Here is a 22,154-nt window from a genome sequence, read left to right on the forward strand (position 1 = left end):
GATTCAGAGTACCTTTCAGCTTCAGCACACTGTGATATTGCACGATTCTCTTGCATTCAGTCATGTAGACCTCAAATATTTGTTGGCTAAATACTGCACATGTTAACTGAGTTAAAGAGGATGCTTAAAGAAAAACAGCATAATTTTTTCATGTGTAAAATGAGAAGGTCACCAGGGATAGAAATATCCCTTTCAACTCTAAATTCTACCTTGAGGAGTTCCTGTCGTGGCTCATTGATTAATGAATCTGACTGGGAACCATGAGGTTGTGAGTTGGATCCCTGGCTTTGCTCAGTGGGTTGGGGATCCCGGCATTGCCATGAGCTATGGTGTAGGTTGCAGACGCGGCTCGGATCCCACGTTGCTGTGGCTCTGGCCTAGGCCAGCAGCTACAGTTCTGATTAGACCCCTAGCCTGGGAACCTCCATATGCCAGAGGAGCAGCCCAAGAAATGGCAAAAAGACTAAATAAATAAATAAGTTCTACTTTGAGCATTTCTTTTGGTAAAGGTCTAACTCTGCCTCAGTAATCATGCTAAACATCAATGATCTTTGTTCAGTTTCTCAGAAGTAGGCTGTACAGACCAGAAGCTCTCTTTTTTTTTTTTTTTTTAGAAAATTCTAGATTTTTTTTTTTTCTTTATAATTTCTTTGGAGTGGGAAAGAGAGAATAGGAAAGTAAGTAAATTCTAGTTAATCAATAAACTGGAATTTTAGACTTAACTTCTAGACCACGAGTTACTTCTCAAAAGTTGCTAGTGTTCCACTTCAGAGAACTAATAGCTTAGTGCAGTAGTCCCTAGCCTTTGTTATACTTCAAAATCACCTAAAAGCACATTTTAAAAAATTAGATTCTTGGAGTTCCTGTTGTGGCTCAGCAGGTTTGATCCCTGGCCAGTGGGTTAAGGATCTAGTGTTGCTGTGAGCTGTGGTGTAGGTTGCAGATGCAGCTCAGATCAGGAGTTGCTATGGCTTTGGCATAGGCCAGCAGCTGCAGCTCTGATTTGACCCCTACTCCAGGAAGTTCCATGTGCTGCAGGTTCAGCTCTAAAAAGAAAAAAAAAATTAGATTCTCTATAATCCAGAACTCCTACGTAGCTGGATTCAGAGGACTTGCTTTTGGCAGGTGGCATCTTCAAACTATAGGATACAGTATAGTGGTTAAAGATGCTGGTTCTGGAGTTAGATTGCCTGGGTTTGAATTAGCCTCTGTTCTTATGGACAAGTTACTTGATCTCTCTGGGCCTTAGGCAACTCACTCATAAAATGAGGATAGATAGTAGTGATACCTACCTCATGGGATTGTCATGAGGGTTAAATGGGATAATATTCTAACTGCCTTGTATTATATGGCATATGGTGAAGATTCAAATGTTATTTTTCAAAGTGCAGAAGACCACTACAATCCCTTTCCCAGCTCCATCACTGAAATCCACCGGTTTAGAGAAAGGGAGAGACTAGAATGAATTTTTGTGTACTCCCTGAAGAAACACTGCACAATTTGTGTAATAGATTTTAAGACAATTTTTATTTGGGATTGGATGGGTGTTAAAATGGACTTTGGTTTAGTGATATAAAATTTCAAAATGTCTTGAAGCTTTAACTAAAAAGCAAATCTGAGAAGGAACTGAAAGGAGAGAATGATGAGAAACATTAAAATATTTGTATCTTATTGTTTTAAAGAACTTTAACAGATGGGCAAGGGCACCTTTTAAACTTAAATTCATGAAATGTTTAACTTGGCTTACTCATACATTTCATACTTAGTACATTGTGGTAGGAAAGCTTTGGGGAAAAGTGGAAACATTTGGAGGTTTTGAGGTGATACATCTGTTACCCATCTCTAAATGTATTATTCAGAAAAGGAAAGCCAATCCTTTTTGAGTCAGGCTTATTTATTCCTAGGAACCCTATTAGCTACATTGAGAGTTGTCCCCAGGTGTTCTGGTTGATATTTGCAAGACCCTACTGTATTTATTATTAAACATTAGTTGGGGGGAAGTTAAGAATGCAAATTCTTTGAGCCCCCTTTTTGGTTCAGTAGATCTTGGATTTGGGGCCCAGCAGGAATCCAGATATTTAATAGGGATTCTCAAGTGCTTCTGATGCAAGTAGTATCCCCACAGTAATTAATGAGATACAGTTGACCCTTGAACAACAGGGGTTTGAACTGCATGGGGCAACTTATATGTGGATTTTTTTTTCCAGTAGTTAATACTTCAGTCCTATACTTATCCTCTGTTGATTGAATCCCTGGATATAGAACCACAGGTATGGAGGGTGTACTGTAAAGTTATCTTGGGATTTTTGACTCTGTGGAAGGAGGGTGCTCCTAGTCCCTGAGTTGCTCAAGGGTCACCTGTAATTATCTATAGACAGGTCTCCTCAGATAATAACTGAAAGGAGGTACAGCATCCATTTATAGCTCAGATTGCTTTATTGATTTAAAATTGAGTTGTATTTATATACTGTATAATTGGTGAGTATAAATGGAGATATAGTAGAAAACAGATATAAATACAAATTTGGAAGTATTTTTTCTAACCTTTACTGGGTTGAGAAATGATCTCTCCCTAATTAAATCTTAGTTTCCTTTTTATTTGTGGGAAAGGTCCTTTACTTTCATTCTATGTGGTTTAGATAGTTATGCTAACACGTTCAGTGAAGAAAAGCTTTAACTTAGAAAAAGGAGTCATAACGTTACCTCTCTTATTTATAGTTTATCAAAAAGGGTATTTTTCTTCCTTCTGCTGGGTGGTTGTAATTCTTTTCCATGCCTTTAAGCAAAAATCCTACACGTTGCACATGGCTTATTTCCCTCCAGAATTTGCTGCTTCAGCCTTTCTTGCACTTCTTATTTCTGTGGCCAAAACAAGAAAGAGAGGGAAACCCATGTGACTGTCTGGGTTTTTAGCAGGCTCTTTCCTGCAATTAAGAGAAGTTTACCTTTAGAAACCAAGCTACAAGTTACATTCCTACTTAGACCTAGTTTGAGAGTAAATTTGGTAATGTATTTAATTTACCTTTGAATTGGGCTTTTTAGTTTTTCATTTTTCTTTTTCTCAGTTTCTTTTTAATTTGAATTTTATGTTGGGATACATTTCTTGGTTAAAAAAATATTTCCTTCTGCCTGTCTCTAGCCTCACCCAGATTAAAACATTTTAAGTTTGGAGTTGAACATGATAGTTTTGAAATCAGATTCTGTGCTGTGTTCTCATATTTTCCCAAATACTGTAATATACAACTACCCATCATACACTGGGCATTATTTAGAATTTCCAGATCTGGTTTTCATCTAGACTGTAGTCTTTTTCTAGTCAAGCAGGGGAAATACTTTTCTGTTGCTGTCCTAGGAAAAAGTTATTCAAAGACTACACAACAGTTCATTGGGCTTTTTTGGCTGCTTTTGTTAGAAAAACATAAAATGTTTATATTACCTGCTTTCCCTTGGAAAGGGAATATAAAATAAAACTAAAGATAAATACTTTGTTTCTATACTATTCCAGTTAAGGTGGTAAGAAAGAAGATAAAATTGGGAGAGTGTGGAGGTTCCTTTTAGAGACAGGAGAAACTGTTAGAAAACGAGTTTGAAGAAGTTTCTACAGAGAAAAACTGCTGGAGAGAATAAATGTTAGCTGGAAGTTAGCTCTGTACTTTGGCCTGTGGGCTTCAGAGTGTTAACACAGATTATCTACCCATTTATTTTTCTATTCTGCTTACAACAGTGCCTTTGTGGATGTTTCTGGCAGCTTCTTAAAGATAGTGCTACGCCTTTGCCTCTTTATTTTCCTACTATCTACATCCCCTCATGGCTTTGTAACAAGTTATACAATGCAATGGAAATATTTTTTAATACTAAGTTGTGTAGGGGGTTCCTGTGGTGGTGCTGCGGAAACGAGTCCAACTAGTATCCATGAGGATGCATGTTCTGTCCTTGGCCTTGCTCAGTGGATGGGGGATGTGGCATTGCCTTGAGCTGTGGGGTAGGTTGCAGATGTAGCTCAGATCCCGAGTTGCTGTGGCTGTGAATTAGGCTGGCAGCTGTAGCTCCAATTTGACCCCTAGCCTGGGAACCTCCATATGCCATGAGTGTGGCCCTAAAAAGACAAAAAAAAAAAAAAAAAAAGTTGTATATAAAAAGTTTAATTTTTTTTATTTACAGTAAATGTTATTTACATTGATTTCATTTAACATAATTTTAAAGTAGGTCTGTGCTCTAGATGAGCAAAAGAGCAGATAGCCTAAATCTCATTGAAAGTTTTCTTTCACACTGGTCCTGGGTTTCAGGGGCCCCAGTGGTGACACCTACATTTTATGCTTTGAGATTTTACCTACAGATACAGGGAGAAGAGAGAAAACTAATAAACAAGAATCAATCTAAATGAGGGCACTATGGTAGTAAGTTCTTGTGTTATACACTACTCATAAAGATAATAACTGATTTTTTTCTCTGCCAAGTTCTGAGTTTTTTTGTTTTAAGTAAAATGTCAAAATATGTGAAAATCCTGTACATGTTTATCTGTTTTTGCTTTTTAGAGCCATACCCACTGGCATATGGAGGTTCCCAGGCTAGGGGTTTAATTGGAGCTATAGCTGCTGGCCTACACCATAGCCACAGCAACACGTCAGATCCAAGTCACGTCTGCCACCTGTGCCACAGCTCATGGCAACACTGGATCCTTAACCCACTGATCGAGGCCAGGGGTTGAACCCACAACCTCATGGTTCCTACTGGGAATCATTTCCACTGTGCCACAACGGGAACTCCAGTACGTATTTATCTTAATACACAAAAAAATAGTAGGAAGTTTAAAAATTCTTTATGAGTCCAAGCGGGGCCATGACTACTATGGATGGGGTTTACTCAACACACTAATTTCAAGTTTGGCGACCATCAGCAAACTGGCATCCTCAGTCAAGCTGCAGGCGTAAATTTTCCAATGTGGTAGAATCTCATTCCCATAATGCCAGCCAAGGTTCCAGATGTAACTGAGAAAACCCAAATGTTCCTTGGATCCTGAGATAGCTGGTAGGCACCCAGGCCCTCTAAGCCACCGAAGAGGACCCCGGCCGCCAGGGATGGGACCCTACCTGCTTTTGCATAGCCAATGATCCCACTAGAAGCAACCAGTGCCACATAACCAAAGCCAATCCAGTGTGAAGGCACTCGTGGGCCAGAGTCCTTCTGCATTATTCTCTTTCACTCCGTGCAGACAGGAGATTACACCAGGCCTGCACCTCCTTCCTGAAGGTCTGCACTGGCGGATGAGAGTGCCATAAAGTTTAATTTAGACTTTAAAAGTTTAAGTTGTTAAACAACTTATACAACTCAGCAACAACAAAACAACCTAATTGAAAAATGGGCAGAAGACTTAAATAGACATTTCTCCAAGGAAGACATATGGATGGTCAGTAAGCACATGAAAAAAATGCTCATCATCGCTAATTGTTAGAGAAATGTAAATCAAAACTACAATGAGGTACTACCTCGCACTGGTCAAATGGCCATCATTAAAAAGTCTATAAATAAATGCTGGAAAGAGTGTGGATAAAGGGAACCCTCCTACATTGTTGGCAGGCATGTAAGTTGGTGCAGCCACTATGGAAAACAGTCTGAAGGTTCCCTAAAAAACTAAAAATAGAGTAGCCGTATGATCCAGCAATCCCGCTCTGGGCATTTATCTGGACAGTAGTATAATTTGAAAAGATACATACACCCCTATGTTCATAGCAGTACTATTCACAATAGCTAAGACATGGAAACAACCCAAATGTCTGTCAACAGATGAATGGATAAACAAAATGTGGTGTATGTATAAGTACACAATGGAATATTACTTGGCCATAAAAAAGGAATGAAAAAATGCCATTTGCATCAACATGGCGGTACCTAGAGACTATCATATTGAGTAAGTCCGAAAGAGAAAGACAAACCATATGATATCATTTATATGTGGAATCTAAAATATGACACAGATGAACTTATTTACAAAACAGAGTCAGAGAACAGACCTCAGGTTGCCTCAGAGGAGGGGGTATGGGGCAAGGATGGAGTAGGGATTTGGGGTTAGCATATGCAAACTATATTATATAAAATGGATAAACAACAAATTCCTGCTATATAGCACAGGAAACTATATATGGTATCCTGTGATAAACCTTAATGAAAAAGTATATTGAAAAAAATACATATGCATAAGTGAATCACTTTGCTGTACAGCAGAAATTAATACAACATTGTAAATCTATTATATTTAAATGAAAAATAGTTTAAGTTGTTAGTATGATAGATTCATGTATTAAAAAGTGTATGTATCATGTATTAAAAAGTGTATGTATCAAAGTGTAAGATAAATGCAGAATACAGTTTCATGCAATATATTCCTACTTGTGTTCTAGTGCTAAAAGGGAAATTTCTCTTGTAAGCACCGTGGTAGATCTAGCAAACAATTTAAATTTCTCTCACCCATGAGGAGAAAATTGTTCATTTTCAAGAAGATATATTGTGTAGAAACTTAAGTTTTGAAGTAACTTATTGAAGTTTTACATCAGTAAAAGGTCTCAACTAATAAGTAGTTTCTGTTTTTATGAAGAGTGATACAATTTAAGTTGCTTTTGTTGCTTAAATGGCTCTTGACATTCTTTACCCCACCCCTATTGGACAGACTTTTTAAATTCTTTGGTACTATCTAGAATTAAAGAAATTGATAATCCTTGGGTGTTTGGAAAACAAAAGATTTGTTGTGATTCATAATTGGTGTTGAGCACCAAAATTTGTTATCAAAGACTAATAAAGCTTTTGTTATATAACTATTATATAAGGTAGTCAGCACAGTAATTGAACATATAACCAGAGGGTGACATCCATCTTTGTGATATACTTCCAGAAGCACATTAATGCTATCAAGAATATAGCACTAGGACATTGGGCATTCTAATAAAATAACCGAAAATTATACTGCATGAGGAGAAAAATTTTAGAAGATAACTACTATAAAATGTTCTTGATTAAAATAATAACTAGCCACACATTTTTAATGAGGCTGTAAGATCGTTTTGCTATTGTATGAGACCACCAAGTAAAAAAAAAAAAGACAATTACTTGGTCTTGGGTATTTCAGCTATGCTGCTGGAAGATGGATTGTATCATGGATTCCTTCAATTCAAGAAGCAGTTCTAGGTCAGATGAGCAAAATGTCAACCAAAAAAATAACGACAGCAACTCTAGAGCTAAGTGCCGTTTTATTCTTAAAGAGTTTAGGCACCTGATGGATGTTGTTTAGCCTGTGCTTGAATTCTTTCACTAACAAGGAGCTCACTTTCCTCAGTGCAACCTAATTGAGGCTATTACTTGTTAGAAGGTTCTTTATGTGAAAGCACAGTGTATCTCTAGTTAATGTTTCTGGTCCTAATTTGCTCTTTGGAATCACAAAGCACAAGTCTCTTCTTTTACATAATTACTCCTTAGAAATTTAAAGATTACTACTGAATCTTTTTTTGTTTTGTTTTGTTTTTGGACCCTCCTAGCTAAGCATATATGTATATAACTCAAATATATGAGTTAGTTTGCAATTCTCTTACCATTTATTCATTCAATAGATGCTGTTGAGCTCTATTATATATATGAGGCAATAAGAAAATTAGATGAATAATGTTTTATTAACAGACTTAAGATAGGAGAGTCATATAAATCAATACTTACAATATTACCTGATTAGTGTTATAAAAGAAAATATAGAGATGCATTAGTGGCACTGAAGAAGGAGTGATTAACTTTGGGATAAGACATTAGGGAACTCTTCACAATGGATGAAACATGAATGCTTGTGGTGGTTTTTGTTTGTTTGGTTTTTTTTACTAATAAGATTTTGGGTTGGAATGAGGCTGAGGCCAGTACAGGCACACAACAGCATATGCAGAATTACATATGAAATAACACAGCACTTTTGGAACTGTAGACATCCATAAGTATGAACTCACCTTATGGCAGGTGAGGTAGAGTGTCAGAAACCTAGGCGCAAAGGTTGGGGCTAAATTATGAAGGAGTTTATGTGACGCAACTAAGCAGTTTGAATTGATTCCATGAGAGGAATAGGTACATAGAGGACATTTGATGGGTTTTTAAAATAAGGAAAACATGTTTAAGATTACATTTTATTTATATGGTTGCTTTTACAACATGTGGAAGTTCCTGGGCCAGGGATTGAACCTTTGCCACAGCAGTGACAACACCAGATCCTTAACTACTATGCCACCAGGGAACTTCTTAGGATTGTGTTTTAGAATAATGACTCTTACAGCAGTGTAGTGGATGACTTGGGACTTGAGAAACTGGGGCTTGGATATATTTGTGGTAGGTTATTGGTTTTTGTCAACCCTTTAGTAAAGTATGATATCCAGATCGTTGATGTAAGTAACATTAAATTCAGTCCCTGTCAGAAGGGGTAGTTAACAAATTCAGTGACATGCTTATACCAGTAGCTTTTTTGTGAAGCTTTAATGAAGGTAGACTTTGAATCTTTTTTTTTTTTTTTTTTGGTAAGAGCTGCATCTGCAGCATATGAAGGTTCCCAGGCTAGGGGTTGAATCTGAGCTGTAGCCACCAGCCCAAGCCACAGCCACAGCCACGCCAGATCCAAGCCACATCTTCGACCTACACCACAACTCACAATAATGCCAGATCCTTAATCCACTGAACGAGGCCAGGGATTGAGCCCACATCCTCATGGATACTAGTCAGGTTCACTACCTATGAGCCATGAGGGAACTCCCATCACCCATTTTTGAGTATTGAATGAGGTAAAAATAGAGTGTTGGAACTTCCGTAATTACTTTTATGTATATGTGTCTCGTACTAAAATGCAAACTCCCTGTAGGAAACATTATCTTTTTTGCTTTTTTTGTCTTTGCGTAGAGACATAGAGCCCTATATATATATACACACACACAAACACACAAAAGATTTATTGGATTAAAACCTTTCTTAAAAGTACCAGGAGTTCCCGTCGTGGCGCAGTGGTTAACGAATCCGACTAGGAACCATGAGGTTGCGGGTTCGGTCCCTGCCCCTGCTCAGTGGGTTAAGGATCCGGCGTTGCCGTGAGCTGTGGTGTAGGTTGCAGACGCGGCTCGGATCCCGCGTTGCTGTGGCTCTGGTGTAGGCCAGTGGCTACAGCTCCGATTTGACCCCTAGCCTGGGAACCTCCATATGCCGCGGGAGCGGCCCAAGAAATAGCAAAAAAAAAAAAAAAAAAAAAAGTACCAGAACTTGGAGTTCCCGTCGTGGCTCAGTGGTTAACGAATCCGACTAGGAACCATTGAGGTTACGGGTTTGATCCCTGGCCTTGCTCAGTGGGTTAAGGATCTGGCGTTGGCATGAGCTGTGGTGTAGGTCGCAGACACAACTCGGATCTGACTGCAGCTCTGATTAGACTCCTAGCCTGGGAACCTCCATATGCTGCAGGTATGGCCCTAGAAAAGACCAAAAAAAAAAAAAAAAAAAAAGTACCGGAACTTACATAGTTAAACAATTGAAACCTTTGGAGAGGTCACTCTCGGAGTAATGGTATCACTTCTCAAAGTGTTTGGTACCATCTCTGGGAGATGTTTCTGTAGGAGAGAAATCATTTGGGCAAATGTAAGAGAGAACTGATAGACTCTCCTATTACAGGAGAGTCAGCTGGAATACATTAAGAAGCCAACTAAGCAAGTTTGGTTGTATGTTACCTATGGTAAGTACTCTAATATTCTAGGAATAATAGAATACCTAGAAGGTAAATAGGCGAATAGTTAGATGCATAAAATGTAAATAGTTGAGATTTACATAAACAAGCATAAATGATTTCACCTCTGGTACTCTTCTGAAGGATTAAATAGTCAGTGACTTGGGGGTCTGCCACCCTTGAGTTTGGTCATCTTTGGGTCTGTATAACTATATCAGTTTAATTTTGGTGAGGCCTACACTCCTGTGAACAGGGTATTTGCAAAAACAGTCCATATTTAAAGGACTAACTTAGGTCGTGGTAAAATCCATAATATGACATCTGTAACTGACAATGTTATGATGTAAAAGAAATGTTGAACTTTATAAGTATTGTCTTAATACTTTTTGCCAGTTTTGAAGTATCCTTTATACTTTCTTCACTTGGGATCATTTTGCATTTCTTTTTTTTATTGTAGTTGATTTACAGTGTTGTCTTTTGCATTTCCTTTTTTTTTTTTTGTCTTTTTTCTATTTCTTTGGGCCGCTCCCGCAGCATATGGAGGTTCCCAGGCTAGGGGTCGAATCGGAGCTGTAGCCACTGGCCTACGCCAGAGCCACAGCAATGCGGGATCCGAGCTGCGTCTGCAACCTACACCACAGCTCACGGCAACGCCGGATCGTTAACCCACTGAGCAAGGGCAGGGACCGAACCCGCAACCTCATGGTTCCTAGTCAGATTCGTTAACCACTGCGCCACGACGGGAACTCCTTTTGCATTTCTAATTAGCAGATAAATTATGTATCTTCTATCCTATGGCTTGTCTTTATATTTTCTTTTCTTTTTCTTTTTTTCTTTTTTCTTTCTTTTCTTTTTGTCTTTTTAGGGCTGCACCTGAGGCATATGAAGATTCCCAGGCTAGGGGTCAAATCAGAGCTACAGCTGCCAGCCTACACCACAGCCACAGCAACGCCACATCTGAGCCACATCTGCGACCTACACCACAGCTCGTGGCCACGCCAGATTCATAACCTACTGAGCAAAGCCAGAGATGGAACCTGTGTCCTCAGGGATACTAGTCAGGTTTGTTACCACTGAGCCATGACAGGAACTCCCTGTATTTTCTTGATAGTGTCATTTGATACACAAAAGTAGAAATGTTTTAAATATCGTATATTATGGCTCTAAATACCTGTATCTAATTTAGTTTTTTCCTATAAAGAGTAAGATGTGTACATAGCTATCCAGAACATAGAGGCAAGAAAGTAGAGAATATTGGAAAAAAAGAGTACAGTTTAGCTAATATGTTAGGGTTCATTTAGTTTTAAGAAACAAAAATTAACTTATACTATCCTAAATGAAGGAGGGTTTATTGTAAGCATGTAATGGGCATCTTGTACACATTCTGAAGATAAAAAATAAAATACACCCAAGCTACAGAATAATGGTTTCCATCTTTCAAGAGATGCTTGGTTTTTCTCATCTCTTTTCTGCCTCTTGGTTGTTCAGTGCCTGGTTTCTACTTGCAGAAGTCCTATATGGAGTCCCAACTGTACATGATTTATCAGTTCAAGTATTTATTGTTGTCTGACTGACTCAGTCTCTAAGTCTTCTATTTCAAAATCCTAGAAATCTGATTATCTCAGCCTACATATGAATTTGTCCATGTTTTATCAGCAGTCCCAGTTTAATCAGTACTAGCTGAGGAGCAAGAGCATGAGATACAAATAGGGGTTACTTTGGGCTACTGCTTCAATCACGGTTGGGGTTGAAAGCACTATCAAAGAAGTGGAAGGTTGTATGTATGCTAAAGCCACATACATTTCTCCTAGTTGTAAAAAGTGTAATAGGAAATAACATTGGAAATATAATTTGGGTCCATATTGTAAAGAGTCTTTAATGTTAGGATAAAGAATTAAAACTTTTCCATAGATATTATGGAAGGTTGAGGATTAGGGGCAAGAAATGAAATGCTCTATTATTTCTGTTTGTACTTTGAAGTTTATTCTAGCCAGAAGCAGTTATTTGTCATTCTCCTCTAATTTCTGTTTGTCTGAATCTTTCCTTGTTCATTCAGCAAGCATATTTAAGCACAGACTATATAGCAGGAAAAGAAAGAGCTAGAATAAAGCCTTTCTGGTGAAGCCAGTGATTCATTCATTCATTATGATTACTTTGCAAACATAAATTGAAATGCTTATGATGTTGGTAATAGCAGGGGACATGAGTTGAGGCGAAGCAAGATTTACTCCTCTGGTGTAGAATCTGGCTTGTAAGACCATCTTCAGGCTCATTTCAGTGCTTTGCAGGGGGTTAAGAGAAGAGGTAACATGATGGAGATTTTGGAGGGTGATGCAACTCTTTATTACCTCTGCTGTGGTGGTAGTTGTACAACTCTATACATGTGGTAAAACTTGTAAAACTGCATGCCAAAAGAAAGATAGCCAATTTTTAATCTGTATTAGTTTTTTTTTTTTTTTTTTTTTTTTTTTTTGCCTTTTTGCCATTTTCTTGGATCGCTCTCGCAGCATATGGAGGTTCCCAGGCTAGGGGTCGAATCAGAGCTGTAGTCGCTGGCCTATGCCACAGCCACAGCAACGCGGGATCCGAGCCGCGTCTGCAACCTACACCAAAGCTCATGGCAACGACAGATCATTAACCCACTGAGCAAGGCCAGGGATCAAACCCGCAACCTCATGGTTCCTAGTCGGATTCGTCAACCACTGCACCATGACAGGAACTCCCTAATCTGTATTAGTTTTAAAAATAAACAGTTACTGAGTGTTTAACTACTTTATATACAAGGTGTTGTGAAAGTTACACAAATCCTCTTCCCAATGCATTTATAGTTGAAAAGTAGTATTCAGGTCAGTATATAAGGTAGAAAGTGAAAAGAATAAGGAGGAAATATTTTATAGAAGAAATGGGTTATGAAAAAGGTTCATAGAAATAAAACACCCCTGGAGTTCCCATTATGGCGCAATGGAAACAAATCCGACTAGGAACCATGAGGTTGCAGGTTCGATCCTTGGCCTTGCTCATTGGGTTAAGGATCCAGTGTTGCTGTGGCTGTGGCTGGAGGCTACAGCTCCAATTTGACCCCTGGCCTGGGAACCTCCATATGCTGTGGCTGTGGCCCTAAAAAGACAAAAAAAAAAGAAAGAAAAGAAATAAAACACCCCAGAACTATACTCCTCCATTAGACTAGTATTAAAGATTGAATGTTTGTATCCTCCCTAAAATTCGTATGTTGAAACCTAATCTCCAGTGTGCTACTATTTGGAAGTTGAGCCTTTGGCAGGTGCTTAGGTCAGAAGTGTGGATCTCTTATGTATGGGATTAGTGCCTTTATAAAAGAGGCCCAATGAGCTCTCTTGTACCTTCTGCCCTGTGAGGGAGGATACAGTAAAGAATGTAGTCTGTAAAACCAGGAAGCAGGCTCTCACCAGACACTGAGTCCGCCAGTGCCTTGATCTTAAACTTCTCAGCCTCCAGGAACTATAAGGAAGAGTTTTCTGTTGTTTATTAACCACCCGCCAAGACCATGGTTTTTTGTTACAGCAGCTGTGAATGGAGAAGACAACTAATTTGAGAACAGCACTTATTTTTTTCTTTGTAGCTCCCAGATTAGCAGTCTTTCCTTCATGTGAGCAAGTACAGCACTAGGTGAACACAGAACTCACGGTCTGATACACTGGCAACATCACAGAGCTCACATTCTAGTGCAGAAAATAACAGCTAAATAAATTTTCAAAATTGTTTTGGCTCTTCTGCTTCCTTTGCATTTCTACATCAGACTTTTTCTTTTTCTTTTCTTTTCTTTCTTTTTTTTTTTTTTTTTTTTTTGGCTTCATCTGTGGCATGTGGAAATTCCTAGGCCAGGGATCCAACCAGCAGCACAGCTGTAACCAGCACCATGGCATTGATAGCACTGGAGCCTTAACTCCCTGAGCCACAAGGGAACTCCTCTACATCAGTTTTAGAATCAGCTTATACTTACCTATGGATAATCCTTGTTAATTACCTTGAGGAGAACTGACATCTTTACTATGTGAATCTTTCATTCCTAGAACATAGTATATCTCTTTATTTATAATTTTGGTCTTTTTTTACTTCCTCCATCAGAGTTTTGTAGTTTTCAGTATACACATCCTGCTCATGTTTTCTTAGACTTATATCTACATATTTAATATTTTGGAGCTATTGTAAGTGATGATTTTTTTTAATTTTCAATTTTTTTTTTTTTTTTTTTTTGTCTCTTTGCCATTTCTTGGGCCGCTCCTGCGGCATATGGAGGTTCCCAGGCTAGGGGTCGAATCAGAGCTGTAGCCACCGGCCTAGGCCAGAGCCACAGCAACGCCGGATCTGAGCCACATCTGCAGCCTACACCACAGCAATGCCGGATCGTTAACCCACTGAGCAAGGGCAGGGATCGAACCCACAACCTCATGGTTCTTAGTCGGATTTGTTAACCACTATGCCACAACTGGAACTCCCAAAATTTTCAATTTCTAATTATTCACTGCTAGTACTATATAGAAATGTAATTGATTTTTGTTTGCCTTCTATCTGGTAACCCTGTTAAACTTATTAGCTCTTAAGAGCTTTTATGTGGATTCCATGGGATTGTTTATGTAGACAAGAGTATTGTCTGCAAATAGTGAAAATTTTTTTCTTTCCAGTCTGTAACAGTTATTTTTCTTGCTTATTGTCCTGGCTAGAATTTTAGGTATGATTTTGAGGGGAATGATGACAGCAGACATCCTTGTTTCCAATCGCCAAAACATTTGTTCTTTCACATTTAAGTATGCTGTTAGCTTGTAGGTTATTTTTGTAGATGCCCTTAACTAGACTAGGAAATTTCCATTCTATTCCTAGTTTTCTTTGTATTTTTAAAATCATGAATGGATTTAGGATATTGTCAAATGCACCAATTAATATGATTTTTTTTTCTTCTTTAGACTTTAATATGGTGGATTACATTGACTGGCTTTTGAATATTGAATGAGCTTTGCATTCTTGGAATAAATCCCACTTGATCTTACTTTTCTTTTTACTTTTTTTCACTTAAAAAATAAAAGCTTTAGGAGTTCCTGTCGTGGCTTAGTGGTTAATGAATTCGACTGGGAACCATGAGGTTGCAGGTTTGATCCCTGGCTTTACTCAATGGATTAAGGATCTGGCATTGCCATGAGCTATGGTGTAGGTTGCAGACTTGGCTCAGATCTTGTGTTGCTGTGGCTCTGGTGTAGGTCGGTGGCTACAGCTCCAATTAGACCCCTAGCCTGGGAACCTCCATATGCCACAGGTGCAGCCCTAAAAAGACAAAAAAAAGAAAAAAAGCTTTATCGAGATATAATTCACATACTATACAGCTCATCCATTTAAAGTGTACAACTCAGTGATTTCTAGTATATTCACAGTTGTGCAATCAGCACCACGATTTTAGAACTTTTATTATCACCCTCCAAAAAGCTGTATACTGATTATGAAGATTAGATATATGAGAAGACATTTTACTTTTATTATAAACAAAAACACTAACATTTATTTATGTAAAGCGTGAATGGAAAAGTATTCACACATGGTTGGTTTTATTCATCATTATCCCTACTTTCTCTTAGGGGTTAAAAGATATCTTACCTCCTGGTGACTAAAATATTTTGTCCATATTTTGCTGATATTGTTCCTTATTACTGCTTATATTCCTCTCTTAAAAGTTCTTTCCTGTATCCTTCTGATTTTCTTCTAGTGGGTTCTGTCTTCCCTGCGAATGTCTTAGGTACTACACTAGGCTTAGAGCAATGGAATTTTATTTCATGAAGCCTTTGATACAATATGTAATGAGTACGCAATGGAAAAGCAAGAATATTTTTATAATTATTTTTTTCTTTTCCCCCTTAATTCAATTATGTTTTATCCCTGCAGCAAAAGAATAAAAAGATATCTATCAGTAAGATATTGCCTGAAATTTATTTACTGAAAGAAACAGGCCTAACCATAAGGGGACTTGCTGACATGAACAAGCATTAAGAAAATATTTTATGAATTTGAACTGTTTAAATGGATATCAGGAAGTATTTTGGCAGTGTGTAAGATGAAAGAGAATAGGCATAGTTGCAAAAATCTTATGTCTTGATTGTTCTGCGGAGGACATGAACAAGATAACTGTGATTAGGAAGAATTGTGCGGGAGCCCTGGCTCCAAAATTTTATTATCTATGTGACCTCGGAAAGTGGCTCATGAACCTTTCTTGGGGGTTTTGGGGTGGCACATTGAATACTTGGAGAATGTGATGAAAGCTGTAAATAGCTGCCCAAGAAAAATGTTCATGAGCATATCATTTACTTCAAATTGTGCATACAGTTTGAGAAGTTTTATTAATCTCCTCTAGCCTATTCATGTAAGTTCATTGATTCCTTTTTTTTCTTTTTATAGCCACATCTGTGTCATATGGAAGTTCCCAGGCTAAGGGTCAGATCAGAGCTGCTGCTACTGGCTTAGCCTGTGCCACAGCAATGCTGGATCTGAGCCACATCTGTAGCCTGTACTGCAGCTTGTGGCAACACCAGATCCTTAACCCACTGAGCAAGGCCAGTGATCAAACCTGCATACTCATGGATACTGTGTTGGGCTCTTAACCTGCCAAGCCACAAGAGGAACTCCCTGTTCATTGATTCTTCCCCCTGCCCCCCGAGAGCCACACCCACAGCATGTGGAGGTTCCCAGGCCAGGAGTCAAATAGGAGCTGTTGCTGCTGGCCTCTGCCAGAGCTGCAGCAATGCCAGATCAGAGCCGCGTCTGCAACCTACACCACAGCTCACGGCAATGCCAGATCCTTAACCCATTGAGCAAGGCCAGGGATCGAACCCTCAACCTCATGGTTCCTAGTTGGATTTGTTTCCGCTGCGCCATGACAGGAACTCCTGTTCACTGATTCTTGATGAAGAACCTTTGACCTGGTTACTCTCTAAGGTTCCTGGCAGCTCTGAGGCACTTAAAAAAAAATTATAACCTTTACTTTCAGCATTGAAATTCTGTGTTTTTTTTTTTTTTTTTTTTTGACAAAGAATAAATGATATTGAATTCTGTCCTTTTCTGATAGTTCTGATCTCTGGCAGTACTTAAGTTAGTTAAACAGTGTGTATTAAATTAACTTCTCTATTTTTGATTTTTAGGATTTGTAATCATGACAAAGACAAGATCTAAAAACAGCCTGAAAAAAACTTCTTGGAATTAAAAAAAGCCTAAGTTATCTGACAAAAACAAAAAAACTGCCTTTTTCTTTTTTTTTTTTTTTTTTTTGCATATAGTCAGCTGAAAGTCTTTTTCAAGTGAAAAATGATTGAGGTTTGGAAAGAATGTAAGTAATCTTCATGCCAGATCTTTAATCCAAAATATTCAAGGGTGGCCAGAGTACTGCATCTTAAAGAGACAGTGCTTACACGTCTTTGAATTAAGTATGTAGTTAACTGTGGCATTCCATGTTCACTAGATAATGTTTTCTTTTTGGCCTTCTATTATACTTTGGGGAAACTTAAGTACAAAGTCCAGGAAGTTGCTATGTTCTCAGCAGTCCAACTTCTGCTAGACAGAGTTTGAAGATCAGGTCATGATTTCTAATTTTTTAAGCTGGTTTTACTCTCTTGATTAAAGTTGAACTTTTTCCTGTTTGGAAAAGTATTCTTATGCCTTTTTAATGCACAATTCCACTTAAGTGATGATTAGAATTTATCTAATGACTCTAAAAAGGTAAAATAGTCACATAGATATAAATGTTAGGCAAAAACAGTGGGGTTTTTTGTCTTCTAGAGCTGACAATATTATTGGCAGTAAAAAGATTCAGGATTAGGCAGTCACAGTTTTCTGTAGTGTCAAATTATACAATCTGAGAAAATATGGAATTTACATGGCTGTTGCTCAGATATGTGAGTTAGTGTGCCAATTCTTAAAGACCCAAGAACTGGAGAGTCTACTTTAGAAATTATGGGCAGAGAACTTACATGGTGTGAATAAGTTTTGCCCGTTTTTGCTTAGCTTTATCCTTTAATAGGGTGTAATAGTCAAGCGATCTGACTCTTTTATATCATCTGTAATTCTTTTAGTATAGTACAGGAAATGAAGAAATCATGGAAAAGTGAAACAGACACAGATATATGAAGCAAGTATTAACAAGCAAAAGCCAATCATCAACCTTTATCATAGAAACCACTAAGAGAGAGGCTTGGCCTTTTTTTTTTCTTTTCCCTTCTTTCTCTTCTAATCCCCACATCAGTATTTTCTTTGTATGCATCTTTTTCTCTATGTTTTCAGCAATATAGAAACATTAAGCTTCTGTTTCTCAACTGTTGCTCTTTCTTAACTGGTGCAACAGATTTTCTTAATTTCTTTTTGTTATAAAGAGAGGACACAAGTTAGTGAAGAGAATGGAAGATTGTGTTTGTGTCTCTTCATGTGTATGTAGGTGGTTTTCTTTGCAAACAGCATTGATTGGTGGTGGAGAGTGAATTTAATGGAGGAAAGATGGATTACTACTACCATTCCCTATTCTCTGTATATACTGAAAAAAATGTGTCACAGAATGAAACACACAAAAAAACTGCAAACTAGAAAACATAGTTTTTAATATTTCCCATATATGTAAAGCAATAAGACATCTTTCCACCTATAAAAACTCGACTGTTGGGGTTTGGGAAGAACACGTAGTTATCAGCCCATCTGAGTTTGTAATCAGTAGAGAAAAAGACATGGACATAGGACACAGACATATGGGCCCTCAAAACATCAGCTTTAATACTGATGAAATCTGGGTTGAAAGACATGCCTTTTGGTGGGCAGTAGGCCTCCTAATGCTTCACCCAAATTAAATTTATGCAGCTAATCACTAGCACAGCAGGCCTTTCCTATGGAGATGGGAAACGGAGGGATGCAGAGAAAGCAGCCTGCATATTAGAAAAGTAGAGCACATTGTGTCTTCTCTGCTATGACAGGCAGCAATGTCTGTCACCAAAATTTCTTCCCCTCAGTTTGAGATAAATAAGGGGGCAGGGAGAAGCTAGAAGTGTCCCTCTCCCCTGCCCCTCCTCTGCAACATGAAACAGGCAGAATGAATGACCCTTCCCCCAGCACTGCCATATAAATCTCATTTAGACCATCAAGTTCTGCCTCCAGAATATAGGAAGATTTGTCCTCTTTCAGGTGTGGGTGCTTGAACATGTTTAGTTTGTTTTGCAAAGAAACCTTTAATGTTGCTTTAAATTTAAGAACTTTGGAGTTGGCCCTGCCCGGTGGGTTGAGAATTGGGGTGTTGCTACAAGCCGAGGTGTAGGTTGCAGTGGCTGGGATCTGGCCTTATTGTGGCTGGGGCATAGACCGGCAGCTGCACCTGTCCAATTTGACTCCTAGTCTGGGAACTTCCATATGCCTCGGTTGCGGCCTTTAAGATAAAAAAATAAAACCTTTAAAATTTTTGAATGTCTTAGGGGATAGGAAAAAGGGTGGGGGAGTGCAAATTGTGTGTGTGTGTGTGTGTGTGCTCTTGCATGCCCCTGCATATTTGGTTTGAAAAGGTGATGAGGAATCTAGTCCCACACATTTATTTGCATTGAGACCTCAACTTTCCCAGTCCCCTGACAGTGGACTGGGCGGGACAAGGGATTGGGTGTGAGAAGAACAATGGAGTATGGCACATTGTTAGTCTAGTTATATGTTTTCTTATTGTGTTTTACCCTTAAAGTGGAGATTCTCTTCCTGGGTTAATGAATAGAAGCCCATTTGATATGTAATGTTGTTTTAATATAATTCTATATATCTATAAAAGTATTTTAGAATTAGTTTTCATTGCATTGTATACCATTTAGCTACATTATAAATAGTTTTTGCAGTGAAGGATAACCTGAAAACCCAGTACAAAATTTCTTAGTGGCATAAGAAATTAATGTGAAACATTATCTGAAGTTTGGCCTGTCTTAGCAATTGGCTGGATACTTGTAGGTTCCAATTCTTTTATGAAAATCCCTTATAGTAACCCAAATTTACTGGTATTTGGCTTTGATTTGTTTCTTATGATTTAATGAGAATTTAAACTTCATTCTGAACTTAATATGATTGTAATATTGTACTATAATATATATTGGAACCAGACTTTTTATTGTAGAGGTTGTTTTTTTGCTTTTTTCCTTTGCTAATCATAGCAGAAAATACATCCATTCAAAGACCTATTTTTGCTTGGTTTAAGAAGTTAATATTGGGAGTTCCCGTCGTGGCGCAGTGGTTAACGAATCTGACTAGGAACCATGAGGTTGCGGGTTCAATACCTGCCCTTGCTCAGTGGGTTAACGATCCGGCGTTGCCGTGAGCTGTGGTGTAGGTCGCAGACGCTGCTCGGATCCTGCGTTGCTGTGGCTCTGGCGTAGGCTGGCAGCTACAGCTCTGATTCGACCCCTAGCCTGGGAACCTCCATATGCCACGGGAGTGGCCCAAGAAATGGCAAAAAGACAAAAAAAAAAGGAGTTAATATTCCTTGTAGTTCTCTTGCAGCACAGCAAGTTAATGATCTGGTGTTGATACCACAGTGGCTTGGGTCACTGCTATGGCTGGGGTTTTTATCCCTGGCCCTGGAACTTCCACATGCCATGGGGGTGGCTTAAAAAAAAAATTCCCTGACTTTAATTTTGGAACTCTAAAATATCCTTATAAATTAATTTTGCATATAAACACATGCACACACATGTTAACAGTTTTTTGTTTTTTTTTTCTGTGTGTGATGCAGGATAATTTTTAACAGCCTTTACTCAAATTTATGTGTGTTTGCATTTTGGCTGTGAATTTTTTTTTTTTTTTGGTCTTTTTTTTAGGACCACACCAGTGGCATATGGAGGTTCCCAGGCCAGGGGTGGAATTGGAGCTGTAGCCACTGGCCTATGCCACAGCCAGAGCAACAGCAACTCAGGATCTGAGCCGCGTTTGCGACCTACACTACAGCTTGCTACACAGCGGGATCGATCCCTAACCCACTGAGCAAGGCCAGGGATTGAACCTGCATGCTCATTGATACTACGCACGATGGGAACTCTTTGGCTGTGATTTTTAGAGTACTGTTCTGGAGTTCCTGATGTGGCCCAGTGGAAATAAATCCGACTGGGAACCATGAAGTTGCAGGTTTGATCCCTGGCCTCGCTCAGTGGGTTAAGGTTCTGGCATTGCGATGAGCGTGGTGTAGTTTGCAGATGCGACTCAGATCCTGCATTGCTGTGGCTGTGGCATAGGCTGGGAGCTGTAGCTCCGATTGGACCCCTAGCCCGGGAACTTGTGTATGCCGCAGGTGTGGCCCTACAAAGCAAAATAAATAAAGAGTACTGTTCTGTGACTTATAGAAGTCTCATGTATATTAGTGATATGCCTAGCCTCTAGTTTTTCATAAGTGTTTTCAGTGTGGTTGGTAGTGATTACAGTATCTAATTGTAGGTAAAGTTATAGAGAGATAACCAGTTCCAAAGACTCCTTATAAAACTCTGCCCATGGACAATTTGCTGATCTGTCATGTATATTAGCATCTTAGATTTGTAGTCACATTCTGTTGCTATGTCTGTATTCTCAGCCAGGTCGTATTGTTTGAAGCTGTGCTTCACTGAATTTGAAAAAAAAAATGCTTATGCTCTTTTATTTAATGGTTACCCCATTTTAATTATATATGTAACTCTGTATTTCTACTTCAAAAGCACTACTTTGTGCATTGTTGTGAGGAGACAAGCATTTTATAGCTTTTTAGATTTGAAACAGTTAAGATTATAGGTAAAGATCTGAAAAGTTCCAGAAACACACTCTATACACTAGCATGAACAACCCCAAAAGGAAATTGAGAACAATTGCTTTTACAATAGCATCAAAAACAATAAAATACTTAACCAAGGAAGTGAAAGATTTGTACACCAGAAACTAGAAATGGGAATTGACTGCAAATGAACACGAAGGATCTCTTTGATGTGATGGAAATGTTCTACAACTTTACTTTGTACTGTGGTGTTTTTGTCATGAAGGAGTGTCAGATTTTCTTAAAAATTTTTTCTATGTCATCAGAGATGATCATGTGATTTTACACCCATCATTCTATTACTATGCTGAATTACCTTGACTGATTTTAATTTGTTGAGGTACCGTTGTATTCTGGGGGGTAAATCTCACTTGATCATGGTGTATAGTCCTTACATTAGCTGCTGAATTCTGGATTCTGTATGTTAATATTTGGTGAGGGTTTTTGTGTCTAATGTTCATATGGGAATTTGGGTCCATAGCTTTCTATCTTTCCTTTTTTTTTTTTTTTTTTTTTTGTTAATGTCTTTGGCTTTGTATCAGGGTAATGCTGGCCACAGAATGAATTGGAAAGTATTCTTATCTTTAAAGTTTTTGAGAAGAGTTTGAGAAAGATTGGCATTCTTTAAATATTTGTTAGATT

At 38.4% G+C, this 22,154-nt stretch overlaps 1 protein-coding gene and 1 pseudogene across 3 annotated transcripts in view; one reads left to right on the forward strand and one right to left on the reverse strand.

Annotated features, from left to right (window-relative positions):
• Window positions 1-22,154, forward strand: part of TBC1D12 (TBC1 domain family member 12) — a 90,415-nt gene that overhangs the window by 7,964 nt on the left and 60,297 nt on the right. The gene's annotated exons all lie outside the window — the stretch shown is intronic.
• On the reverse strand, window positions 4,828-5,190 carry LOC102158170 (transmembrane protein 14C pseudogene; annotated as a pseudogene).

The sequence above is a fragment of the Sus scrofa genome, chromosome 14 (assembly GCF_054392235.1).
Source record: "Sus scrofa isolate SSC_HxYL_T2T_F1_AM1 chromosome 14, Sscrofa_HxYL_maternal_Yorkshire_Landrace_v2.0, whole genome shotgun sequence".
NCBI lineage: Eukaryota > Metazoa > Chordata > Mammalia > Artiodactyla > Suidae > Sus > Sus scrofa.